The sequence below is a fragment of the Thalassophryne amazonica genome, chromosome 1 (assembly GCF_902500255.1).
Source record: "Thalassophryne amazonica chromosome 1, fThaAma1.1, whole genome shotgun sequence".
Lineage (NCBI taxonomy): Eukaryota > Metazoa > Chordata > Actinopteri > Batrachoidiformes > Batrachoididae > Thalassophryne > Thalassophryne amazonica.
This window is the reverse complement of record NC_047103.1, coordinates 80,013,765-80,026,914: the sequence shown is the minus strand read 5'-3', so window position 1 is coordinate 80,026,914 and position 13,150 is coordinate 80,013,765. Positions and strand designations below refer to the sequence as shown.

The 13,150-nt window shown below is 43.0% G+C and overlaps 1 protein-coding gene across 3 annotated transcripts in view; it reads right to left on the bottom strand.

Annotated features, from left to right (window-relative positions):
- Nucleotides 1-13,150, bottom strand: part of LOC117512002 (partitioning defective 3 homolog) — a 1,323,734-nt gene that overhangs the window by 338,260 nt on the left and 972,324 nt on the right. The window lies entirely within an intron of this gene.

Below are 13,150 nucleotides of genomic sequence, written 5' to 3'. Positions count from 1 at the left end.
TGTAGTTTGTCTGCTCCTGCTGGATCCATGAAGCGGCCAGTAACTCCTGTTACAGTTGAGCCGATTGAGCGGAAGTTGGACCCAAAATGTGGGAAGGTGGGATGAAAAGCAAAGTACAACATATTGATAGGAATGCTGTTACAGGGTTTAGAATATGTAAGAGACTCCGGAGGCAGGAGACAGAGACTGGACCAGAACAGGTGCGGTGAGAAGACACCTGAATCAGGTGGCCGCCCACAGAGCTGACTGGAGACAGGATCACTGGAAGATAAGGACAAGGTTGGGTCAGAAAGCTGAACATTCACAAGTATAGATAGCTCTTAGAAAGCAAGGTAGAGGGGCCAGGTACCACGTAGTGACTACGTGAGTTACTGGCGAATGTGGAAAGGCTGAACCAGGGCTTATAAGCAGCTGCAGGGGAGGGGAGCAGGTGTGGTAACCAGTTGTTACCAGTTGTTATTCAATTCTTTAAGTTAACTGCATCTGTCCCCATCAAATAAAAAACAATGAAATTAAATGACAAGGCACAACCCTGATGGAGCACAAAACTCACAGAGACTTGGTCATGCGCTACTTTATTTTATAAAAAGCTGTTTTTATGCCATGCCTTACACTTGTCTTTACTACGTCAGTGAAGACATTATAATGAGTGAGACAGGGCAAAAAAAACTGTTTCATTTTCTCGCAAATTACATTCAGCAGATGTCAGGGCCTGCATGCGGAGGCAGCTAATTGCCATCTCCAAATCAACTGTGGCATAATACTACAAGCATATGTGGGCATGTGCGAGCATGTGTGACTTTTGGAGAGAATAAAATGAGTTGGTTCATTATGCACATTCTTTGCCATGCATGTTCATAAAAAGCCAGGATAATGCACGCACCATGTCAGCGTACTAATGATAAAACACAGCTCACTCGCCGTCAGCTGTTCACACCCACATGAGCAGAAAGATTCTTGTGGTGTGAAGACACGGAAGGCACGCCAGCTCCCTGTCTTTGTATAACACAGAAACAGAAAATACCTGGCACATATCGTTCACGCAGAATCCAACATTCCCCCCATTCTTTTAAAGTGCTGAACAATAATAAAGACTGAAGGATAGAGAGCATCCTGCCTTTCCAGCCCTCTCAACGTTGCCTTCCACTCCGCACTGCTCTCTCTGAGAGGGGTTGCATGTGTGAGTGGAGGAACAGGCTGACGAGGTCCCTGGGGTGATGGAGGACGAGAGGGGCAGGGCCGGCTGTCAAACTGAGCTCCAGCACTGGCTGATGACCCGACGTGAGGCGTGCCACTTATATCAGTCTGGATGGGAGGGTTTGTATAGGGGGAGGGTAAGTTTATGTGTGTGTGGGGTGGCAGACAGCGAGGATGGTGCCAGAGCCCATTAACACTGTCTTTTCATCTGTGCATGCAGACATGACTTCAACATGCAAGCAAGTAACATGGAGGGAATTAGGCGCATGCACAGAAGCGGCGAGGGATCCTCTCTCCTCCAGGCAGGCAGTAGCACAATGTCATGTCTGCTTCTTTCTTCTCCCCCGCCTTGTTTTTTTTTTTTTTTTCATCCTCCTTTCCTTCTTTCCTTTAGTGCCCCAGTTCACTCCAGTGCACACACCCCTCATCCATTCCCTCGCCCCAACCCGACCCACCTCTCCTGCCCTCATTCCTCGTCTCACCCAGCCTGCAATTTCTGCAGCCTCGTCTTGTCTCTTCGTGCCACTGCACTATTCCACATCGTATGGACATTTCCAATTTTTCCTTGGCAAACAGCATAACATAAAATAATGCACATGCACTTGCAATCCTGTACAAATACTTTTTGAGAGACACTGCGAAAATACCAGCTGATAATTTTTTAAATAAACTTAACCCATTAAAACTGCCCAATTTCATTTTCTTTCAGACAACAAGGAATTTATACTTGTACAGAGTCTGTGGTGGGTTGTTAGCAAACATAATCACACAGAAGAAGACATTTTGACTCGGTTGGTTAAAAGGTTGGGTCTGGCCTGGACAAGAAGCTGTTAAATTTGTAGCAGAGCCACAAACATGAGAGCACCAAGGAAATGCTAAACTTCCAGAATATGGCTCCTTTACAGGATGGATTTGATTTAAAGGTGAAGAGTGAGTCCAGTACTGTTTTTACCGAGCTTCAGGGAGGTGCTGTTAGAGCTGCACATGTATGAGACAACAGCATGCTGATGTAGGGTGGCCAGTTCCTTTCCTTGCCCCTTCATACCTTCTGTGTACTGTTAGTCAGGCCTCCCTTGTACTACTGGATGGACAGCAACCTTCTGCAACCTTCTGCATTGAAAGCCGGTGATTTAAGCACTGAGATTTAAATAAATTTGGCAAAACGGATGAACTTATCTAATATATTAACAGGAGACCTACAAATCCTTTTAACAGTACTGTAGATGTCACTGCATTTTGGAAGTATTAAATCACTCACACACACACACACACACACACACACACACACACACACACACACACACACACACACACACACACACACACGTATAGCATTGTTATTGTTGTGCAAGTGTAGACAAAAAACACAGACATCAATAAATGCAGATGGATCTTTGATGGAGGGGGTTAGTCAGTTTCAGAAAAATAAACAACATCTCATTAGGCTTGTTGAGCAGAGTTTTGCATGCCCAGCATCACTTTCTGCTAACATGCCAACACAGCCAAGGGCAAGACCAAGAATCAAGCCTGATAGCATCAAAGTGTTATCTACCAGAAAGGACAAGAATAATCACATGCAGTACACTGGATTGGTGGATCATTGAGGTCCTCTGCTCATCTATTCCACAGGATACAGACAGGCAATTACAGACACATTCATGCCTGCACACACAGGCCCACAAAGACATTGTCAAAATACCCCAGTGCCCCCTACAAAAAAATAAATAAATAAAAGTGGTGACAAAGGGTTCTATCCATGTAATATTTTGTTTGTATGACCACATTTTCTGAGCAGTTATGCATCATACATGATACTGACTTTCAAACTTTTGACTCCACCTCCAGTTTCCACTAATTTAGTCAACTTATCTATGTGCACTCCATCAAACTTGTACATCTTCATAAATGTACCCATGCCTGGTGTGATCTCCAAAATGATGGCATAAAAAGTTTGCACTGACAGCTGTTGGATTCCAATTGAACCTTTGGGGAATAAGTGGCTGAATGATACAGACAAGAGAAGACCCACTAAATTTCACCATTCTCTCCAACAATTTCCTCCAAATAAAAGTGACAAACATCACTCAAAATCTGTACATTAAATCTTGTTTAGATATTACAATGGTCCTTTGATAAACTGACAGCTTTTCCAGGGTGTACTCTGCCTCTGCCCCACTGAATGCTGAGTTATGGGCCTTTCACACTGAATGCATTTAGAGCATTAAACACGTCATGCATCGCTCTAAAACCCATTCTTTTCAATGAGAGCGCACATTGCCGCTTGTTGTGCTCTGTGTGCAGTGAGTACCTTGTATGGCAGGACCCTGACGTCGGGGTGAATGTGAGGTATTATAGTAAAGCACTTTGAGTGTCTGATGCAGATGGAAAAGTACTATATAAATGCAGTCATTTACCATTTGTTGTTTTTCTGCTGCCTGATTCTGTTTCTGTTTTTTCTTTTTGAGATGCGGCTCCATCTAGAGATGGGAGTGGGTATCTTCTTCTAAGCCTCCCGTCCTGTGCACCAGCATGGACTCCCCAAATATTTGTATTGTAAATTGTCAGTAGCATGGCCCAAGCAGAGGGTCGCCCCTTTGAATCTGGTCTGCTTGAGGTTTCTTCCTCAAATCATCAGAAGGAGTTTTCCTTACCACTGTCGCCTGTGTGCTTGTTCTAAGGGTTGGTAAAGTTAGACCTTACTTGTGTGAAGTGTCTTGAGGCAACTTTGTTGTGATTTGGTGCTATGTAAATGAAATACATTTAATTAAATTTAACTGAATTCTTGATTAACATTATAAGGAACCTTGTACATGAATTCTTAGGAAAATAAAATTACATGAAATTGCATGTAATGTGTACATGTTTTTTATTCTGGTAGGTACATTCATTAATATTTGCATTTCAACCAGGAACAAAATACACCAGAAATAAATATACATATTTCTTATAAACACAACAGGAGATGATTCAACAATGACTGCAGTGTGTCTGTTAATTAAGATTTCTCAATGTGGCATAAACCTCATTATGAAATCACCTTTTAATTTAGTAATTTCAACATTGAATTATATTGTCAATAAGTATGTGATTGCTTTTAATGTTGTAATCAGGACAAAGTAATGCCTATTCTAGTGATTGTGAATGCTTTGAAATGATGCACAATGGAGGGGGGGGTTCTACCTGTGCAAGTGTTTCATTGACTGAACTCTGACTTCATGGACATATTTAATGATTCATTCATTTAATGTTAAAATATAAAAGTAAACAACTTTTTCAAATAATAAAATATTTGCTCCTTAAAGAGCCTTTGTTTCATTTAGAAGAGTAGCAGCAGGTGTTGGTTTTAACAGATAACAGGTGATCTGGACTCTCAGGACATTTAATCAGATGAAGGTCTCAACTTGAAGCTTCAACCTCTTCACGGAGTTTTAGAGCTATTTTTCTCACATTTTGTACAATACTTGCGTGGTTTCAGGCATTCTTGAAAGTGCAGTATTTATCTGACAGTGGCTCTCTGTATTAGGCTGTCCCGCTTTCCCCTGGCTCTGATGTTAATTCGCTCCCAATCAGACTGTCCATTAAGCAGACATGAGCTCCACGTTCATCGAGCAGTCTAAAGACCTGCATGTAAATGAGCAAAAATTACAGTTCGGTGCAAACTCCTTGAAATCTCCTTAAAGAGAGAATGTGAATGGAAGATGTGCGTGATGTGGGAGAGATGCAAGGATAAAGCACAAATGTCTGCCTGTCCATTTTATGCAAATGCAAACCGTGGAGACGCGAATTATAAAGGCTTCACCCAATCAGGATGTCTTTTTGATGTTTTGATGCAATGATGAGAAACTTGCTTGTGAAACTTGCTAATGTAAATTCTATCCGTGATCCGTAAGCTTGAAAGTTTTGAGCTACTGTCAGCCAAAACCTTCCTTGTTCCCTGGCTGCACTGAAAAACTTCATGCAAAAACTCAGACGCACAACTGATCTTACACTTTTCCTTCCTCCCCCTTCATTTTGACTGCTAGGCATTTCACTTCACTCCATTTTGTTCTTCACAAAAAAAAGTTTGTTATTATATCCGGTGGGACTGCGGTTCTTTGCAATAACTAACTTAGTAAACCTGTTATGTTGATTTGGGAAGGAATATGAGAGTGCAGACACAGGGCTGTGAGAGCTGTCAGATACAAGTTTGAGCAACTAACAAGGAGTGACAGTGACAGAAAAGCCAAACATGAAGGTTGAGAGTCCAGGCCTGCTGGTCAGGATGCTTCTTTGCATTCAAGAGGCACATGGCCTGGTGTCAAACGCATGGAGTAAAGCTTGCCATGTGCCAACTCTTAAGTAGTGATGGCACTCAAAGATAATGAAGAATGATGATGAGGCTGAGGAGGGCATGCCCAGGGCCCACATGCGCACTAAAATCACCCAGCAGCCATGTGTACGTTTGCCAGCGATTGCTTGTCAGAGTTTCAAACTTTTGACTCCACTTCCAGATTCCACTAATTTAGTCAACTTCTCTGTGAGCACTCCGTCAAACTTGTACGAGTACATCTTCAAAAATGTACCTGTGCCTGGTGTGAGCCCGTATGAGTCACTGTGCATATAAATAGAAGATGCAATAAGATGTGTAAATAAAAGAAAAGCAAACTTCCTGACCTTAAAACACACTTGTCAACTTTATTGTTCATTACCAAGCTGTGTGCCATGATACTAATCCCATTAAACTCATACACATCAAAACAATTCATGCAATGATAAAGACCCAGGCCATTATCGGCACTAATTTATTAAGTTACACTATTTTCAAATGTAGAAAGAACTGAAATTGTTATGACTGCACTAATTTTCTTCATGACAGAGACTTGCAGGACATGTATTTTTACATAACTTTTATGCATGCCAATGAGTAAACGCATCATCAACTGTGTGAGGTTGTGTGCCAGTGTGCAAAGAAAATTTTGAAATGTTAGAAATTTCCGGCATGCATAAATTTCATGCCACTTCTGTGAACTTCTCGTGAACATCGCGCAACTTATTCGGAAACACTGCGTGTTACTTCGTGTCAACGCGTAACAATGCGCGCCCTGCATTTGCCCAACTGGATCACAAACTGTTTTGATGTGATCACGACAGATTGCGCAACGTTCACGCCTTCTAATTTGCCATAAAGTCGGCAAGTGGGGCCCTGGCACAAAGAGTTCCTGCATAGTTTGCAGATGGAACAAACATTTTGCACATGATCTCAACACTCATTGGGCATGCCAACTTCACGCGTTGCTCACACAAAAATCAGCAATGACCATGCACTCTTCACACACCAATCAGTGATGACCGCACACTCGGCACTGCGTATAGCAAGCCTATTGCAAGTCCTGATACATTTCTCATCTTGACAGCGAAGGAGCTACAACTTCAAGATGCCTGCCACAAATAAAAACAGAATAGCAAGACCAGCAGTGGCTGGAGCACTTGAAGAAGAAAAACCTGAGACAGAGGGACAGCTGGAATCAGAGGTTGCAGAGATGTACAGGGCTATTCCTCTCCCCTCATCCCCCTCAAGTGTGGAATTTCCAGTGCCTTTTACATAGCGTGGCATAAAGTGGAACAAAGTGGGGCCAAATAATGCCATGACTGCTTCACGCATACGCAAAGTGGTTGTGGCAATGCATGACCTTGCAGGAACAATGCATGTTGTACATACCATGTTGTACATTGTACGTAAACAATGCACCAACAACGCTTGAACGTGGTGTAAATCAGTTATGCGATAGCGTGCCGTTGTGCGCCAATGTGCACCATTTTCAGTCACACATGCGTGAAAAGTGTGTAACTTATGCATAACCTGACATGAACAGTGCGTAAACTAGGCTTCACGCTTTCAGGTGTGTGTACCACCTAAATGACACGCATTGGCACAATGAATTTGGCGGCAAAATTTGTGCAGGTGAGAAGTTGGCTTAAGGTTGCAACATGTTCTCATTCAGAGTTTGTAGTTAAATGTACAAAAAGCAATGCACAATAACTCATGTCACTGTCAGGTAGGAGGCTGTGATCATATGACCTATGTGCTGCAAAGTGTTCTGACAAACAAAAAATGTGGGTCTTCTGCTGATTCTTATTTAAACTCTAAAGCAGATCCCACACTGTAAAAGAATTAGGAAATGTATGAGTAACAAAAGTGAAATTTAGCTACCCAATTGTGTTTGATTTTGACCTATACAAGTCCTTTTGTCATTGGATATATGCCTTCCTTGTCAGTTGATGTCCAGTGAGTTTGTCGGAACGTTCTGCGCTCCAAAAACTCCAGTGGTTGCATGTTTGTTCTTCATTTTGTCAAGTACTCGTACATTACTTTGCCAGTGGATGTCTGGCAGATGTCAATTTATCCATGCCTTATCTGCTCGCCTTCTGTTTGTGTCCACAAACACTGCGCACCGAACATTCGGTGTTTGTCCACTCATGACGTCAGAGCCCCAAATTCACCAGATGCTGAGGGAGTCACCGTCACCAGACAAATTATTTCAATCTGTTACTAATCAGGCCCCTGCAATAGACTGCCGACCAGTCCATGGTGTATCCTGCCTCTGATTCTATGATTGCTAGGATAGGCTCCAGTTCCCCCGTGAGCATTGATTGGAGTAAAAAAGGTTTGAAATGAATGAACAAATGTTACTTACCAGCTTATTCAATCCATCACCGTGTGACTACACCTCAACCTGAACAAGACACTCTAAGTTCTGCACTGGAGAGGATTATGTGTGAAATATTATGCATACATTTTTGTGAGGTATTGTACAAGCTGTTTCCTGAGAATATATTGGATGTTGATGACATTAGTACTCCAAATACAACTAAAAAAATTACTTGAACTCATACTGAGCACCTGCAGATTTATAAATGGTATATCATTAAAGTTGCATTATCAAATTATGAGCTTCTGCACCACAGAGACTAGCACCATATTAAATGAGTAACCATATACAATTTTTCACCAAGCTAGCATAGATCACACAAGGGGGTGTGAAGTCTGTGTTGGGCATCCCGCACATTCAAGGAAAGTGATGCGCAACTTTATCACCTTTCCTTTACAGATGTATTGAGTGCCAAAAGGCCCTTGCCTGGCTTGCCAGGCAGGAGGTCATTGCAAATGGCCTCTACTATACTGAAGTGCCTCTAGCAATGTCTTCTCCTGGCATCCCCATTTTCACAGAGTTGGTATCATGGCACATCTGTGTGTTTGGCGGTATAACCAGATGGGCAGGCTGGGCTTGTTAGCCTTGATTGGCAGCCAGCCTTGGAGAAGGACACTCTCATGTAACAGCTATGACCTGAGGACCTTACTGTCACCATCCAAGCTTGCTAGACCATGGTAGATGAACCTTTGGTGTAAAGGAGGGGCCAGTTCACTGCATATTGAGCTTCACTGAAAACTTCACTGTCCAGGCTCGAAGGATATGTCCATGTTTGTGATCCTCTCAAGAAATGGAGCGATGGGAAAGGAGTGAAAATGGCAGGTGGAAGATGACTCTTGAAGCCGCAGTCCAAAGCCTGCATGCAGGAGCTTCAGGATATTAGTCGTCTGATGGCGATCTCAGAGATAACAACATCACGTGGCAGAACCCTGATCAAACCAAGCAGCCTTCTTTAGGGACAACACTGCTTGCTCCACATGGGGAGGGACCTAGAAAAGGTGGCCTAAACAAAGCTTGTCTCCTGTACCACCCCACTTGGCTAGCTGTAGTCAAAAGGCATCTGCTCAAGTGGTCAAAGAACAGCAAAGAAGGAAAGGTACAGAGCCACCTGTAAGGATGCAAGAGGACTAAAACTCACATGCTGGAACATTAGAAGCATGCTTGACACTACGGACAGCAGTTGCCCAGAATGTCACTCCTCTCTCATTGCACACAAGCTGTCCAGACTGAACACCAACATCACTGCCCTCCAAGAACACGGCACTGGATTTACTGGCCAGGCAAACCAGCAACAGCGATATGCCTTTCAGTTGCTGGCTTCATGGTCAGAACCTCCATTGCTTCAAAGCTACAAAATCTACCGACAGGTCAGTCAGACTGCATCATCTATATGTGCATCCCACTGAGAAACCAGCAATATGCTACACTCTTCACTGTGTACTCTCCAACTCTTCAGGCAGACCCTGCAGAAAAGGCCCGGTTCTTTCCTGATCTGTCTGCAGACATCATAGTCATAATCCTTGGTGATTTTAATGGCAGAATGGGGTGAGATTCAGAAGCTTGGAAAGGAGAATTCAGGAAACACGGTATTGCAAACTGCAACAGCAATGGCCACTTGCTGCTTGAATTCTGTGTGAAGCAACAACACGTCATCACAAATATCATCTTTCAGCAAAAAAACAGCTTGAAAACAATCTGGATCACACTTTATCCAAACGTTGGCTCCTCACTGATTATGTTCTAGTAAGCCAGCATTGCCTGAAGAATGTCTAATGCCGCGTTCAAGCTCCACTTCCAACTTAAACCAAAGGGACAGGGGAGGAGAGTATGCAAGAAAAAGCATAGGGTAGGCAGCTTCAAGTCATTTGAAGTGAAAGCTGACGTCCAGGCAGGTCTATAGTCATGGCTCGAAGATGCATGCCACACAGATCTCTCTCCTGAAATGCTCAGGGTCAATTTGAAACCCCTATTGTCCAGACTACTGAAGAAGTCCTTGTATTCACTACAAAGAAGAACAAATTGTAGTTTGATGAAAACAATGAGTAATTCCCAGCACAAGCTCTGTGAGATCCAGAACAAGTGATTGACTAACCTCGCAGAGACAACTCAGCTTTGTGCCAACACCAGTGACTTCAGAGGTTTCTATGAAGCTGAATGCGATGTATGGCCCTTCATTCAAAGTCCAGAGTCCTTTGTGCAGTCCAGAGTCCTTTGTGCAGTGCAGAGTTCTTTGTGCAGTGCAGATGGCCAGGCGCTCCTCACAGATAAGACATCCATGGATGTATTAAGGGAAATTACAAACAGCTCTGGCACTTAGATGTACTAGTTTGGCTGCCAGCACCTGAAAATCATGTGCACATCAACGTGCTCATTGGGTCACCTCGCCTTCATGTCATTGTCACCTGACCACGTATACTAGCAACAACAAGTAATATCATGGTAGCCACTACATGGGAAGATACTAGTCAAAATACAGAACAGAACAGGAAAGTCAAACCAGAAGTAAAAAATGGATGGAACGAATGGCTAGAAATGGTGCCAAATCTCTTTTCCTGTACTGTAAATTTGTGATGGCGAACTCAAAACACAGTACCAAAACATTCCAAAACCTTTGTGTTGAACATTGTTTTGGAATGCCCATGAAAAGGATGACATCATAATACGGGCTGAAATGTAGAACAGAACAGGAAGGTGAAGTCGGACTTAAAAAACAGATGAACCTTGGCTGTAGTCGGTGCCAAAAGTTTTTGTCTGCACTACAGATTAGTGAGTCTCATTTGAAAACTGCTCTGAAATATTTTGAAACCTCTAAAACACCTGTGTTATACATTGTTACAACATTACTGAACAATGTTCTGCACAAAAAGGAAGACAACATATGGTGTGCTCTCACCTGTTGAATACTGGCACCTGCTGGACAGTTCAGGAATGTGAAGAACTACAACCCCAATTCCAATGAAGTTGGGGCGTTGTGTAAAATGTAAATAAAAACAGAATACAATGATTTGCAAATCCTCTTCAACCTATATTCAATTGAATACACCACAAAGACAAGATATTTAATGTTCAAACTGATAAACTTTATTGTTTTTGTGCAAATATTTGCTCATTTTGAAATGGATGCCTGCAACACGTTTCAAAAAAGCTGGGACAGTGGTATGTTTACCACTGTGTTACATCACCTTTCCTTCGAACAACACTTAATAAGCATTTGGGAACTGAGGACACTAGCTGTTGAAGCTTTGGAAGTGGAATTCTTTCGCATTCTTGCTTGATGTACAACTTCAGTTGTTCAACAGTCAGAGGTCTCCATTGTCGTATTTTGCGCTTCATAATGCACCACACATTTTTAATGGGTGACAGGTCTGGACTGCAGGCAGGCCAGTCTCGTACCCGCAGTCTCGTACCCGCAGAATGTGGCTTGGCATTGTCTTGCTGAAATAAGCAGGGACGTCCCTGAAAAAGACGTTGCTTGGATGGCAGCATGTGTTGCTCCAAAGCTGGATGTACCTTTCAGCATTGATGGTGCCATCACAGATGTGTAAGTTGCCCATGCCATAGGCACTAACACACCCTCATACCATCACAGATGTTGGCTTTTGAACTTTATGCTGGTAACAATCTGGATGGTCTTTTTCGTCTTTTGTCCGGAGGACACGGCGTCCGTGATTTCCAAAAATAATTTGAAATGTGGACTCATCAGACCACAGCACACCTTTCCACTTTGCGTCTGTCCATTTGAAATGAGCTCGGGCCCAGAGAAGGCGGCGGTGTTTCGGGATGTTGTTGATGTATGGTTTTCACTTTGCATGGCAGAGTTTTAACTTGCACTTGTAGATGTAGCGACAAACTGTGTTAACTGACAATGGTTTTCTGAAGTGTTCCTGAGCCCACGTGGTAAGATCCTTTACACAATGATGTTGGTTTTTAATGCGGTGCCGCCTGAAGGCTCGAAGGTCACGGACATTCAATGTTGGTTTTCGGCCTTGCCACTTACATGTAGAAAGTTCTCCAGGTTCTCTGAAACCTCTGATTATATTATGGACTGTAGATGATGTAATCCCTAAATTCCTTGCAATTGAACGTTGAGAAACATTGTTCTTAAACTGTTGGACTATTTTTTCACGCAGTTGTTCACAAAGTGGTGATCCTCGCCCCATCTTTGCTTGTGAATGGCTGAGCCTTTTGAGGATGCTCTTTTTATACCCAATCATGACACTCACAAGTAGTGTCCTCAGTTCTCAAACGCATATTGAGTGTTGTTAGAAGGAAAGGTGATGTAACACAGTGGTAAACATACCACTGTCCCAGCTTTTTTGAAATGTGTTGCAGGCATCCATTTCAAAATGAGCAAATATTTGCACAAATCATTAAACATCAGGAGGAACTACACAGGCCATGAAGCCTGTTGGTGCTGGTGTTGATCCCTAGACTCTGCAGCGTGAAGTGGATGAGAGTTCATGAGTCCCCTTGGCTTGGACGCCAGTACAGAGGTTACTTGTGCAAGCAATGCTGGTACCCATTTACAGCTTGGTGAACTGGGACAATGGCGATAAAGCATCTTGCACAAAGACACAAACAGCTACACCACAAATGGAACTCAGGTCTACATATTTTTTAGCTCAACTTCTAATCCCACTGAGCCACCTGCTTGGCAGAACGTGCATCCGTGTCACATTCTGAAGTTCACATTTAAAGGCTACAGTCAGCGCAGCGTCTGTACATGCACTAGCATGCATGTTGCTTGTTGATTTTCAAATCCATGTATATTTAAGAGCTGTGAAGGAAATATTCATGCCATCTGTCATTATCTCCAAAGGTAGTCTGTCTCTGCAGTCATGCAGCTGGTGATGAAACAGCCACTATCAGCCACAGGCAACAATTCAAATCTGCATTCAACTTTATCATCTCAAAAGGTCTTTTATCCACAGAACCAAATCACACGTCTCACATTAGCACCCACATGGGCAAAGAACAATGTTCCCAAATGCTGAGCAGGTTTGTATAGCAAGACCATGCACATGGGATTATGAATAAAACATGTTGCCCTTATTAAAAATAATCGGGTTCAGGAGTGCCAGAGGCCCTTGAGGTCAATAACCCTCCTCTCCGTTCACTTCTTCCATTTCACAAGGTTCAAGGAGAAGGGTCCCTGATTAGCGCAGGCAAAATCCAATGAATGCATTCAAATTCTCTATGATCCAGCAGTGAATGTGTTCAGTGGAATTAAACACTGCAGACAGTGGTTGGTGCTTGGGGCTACA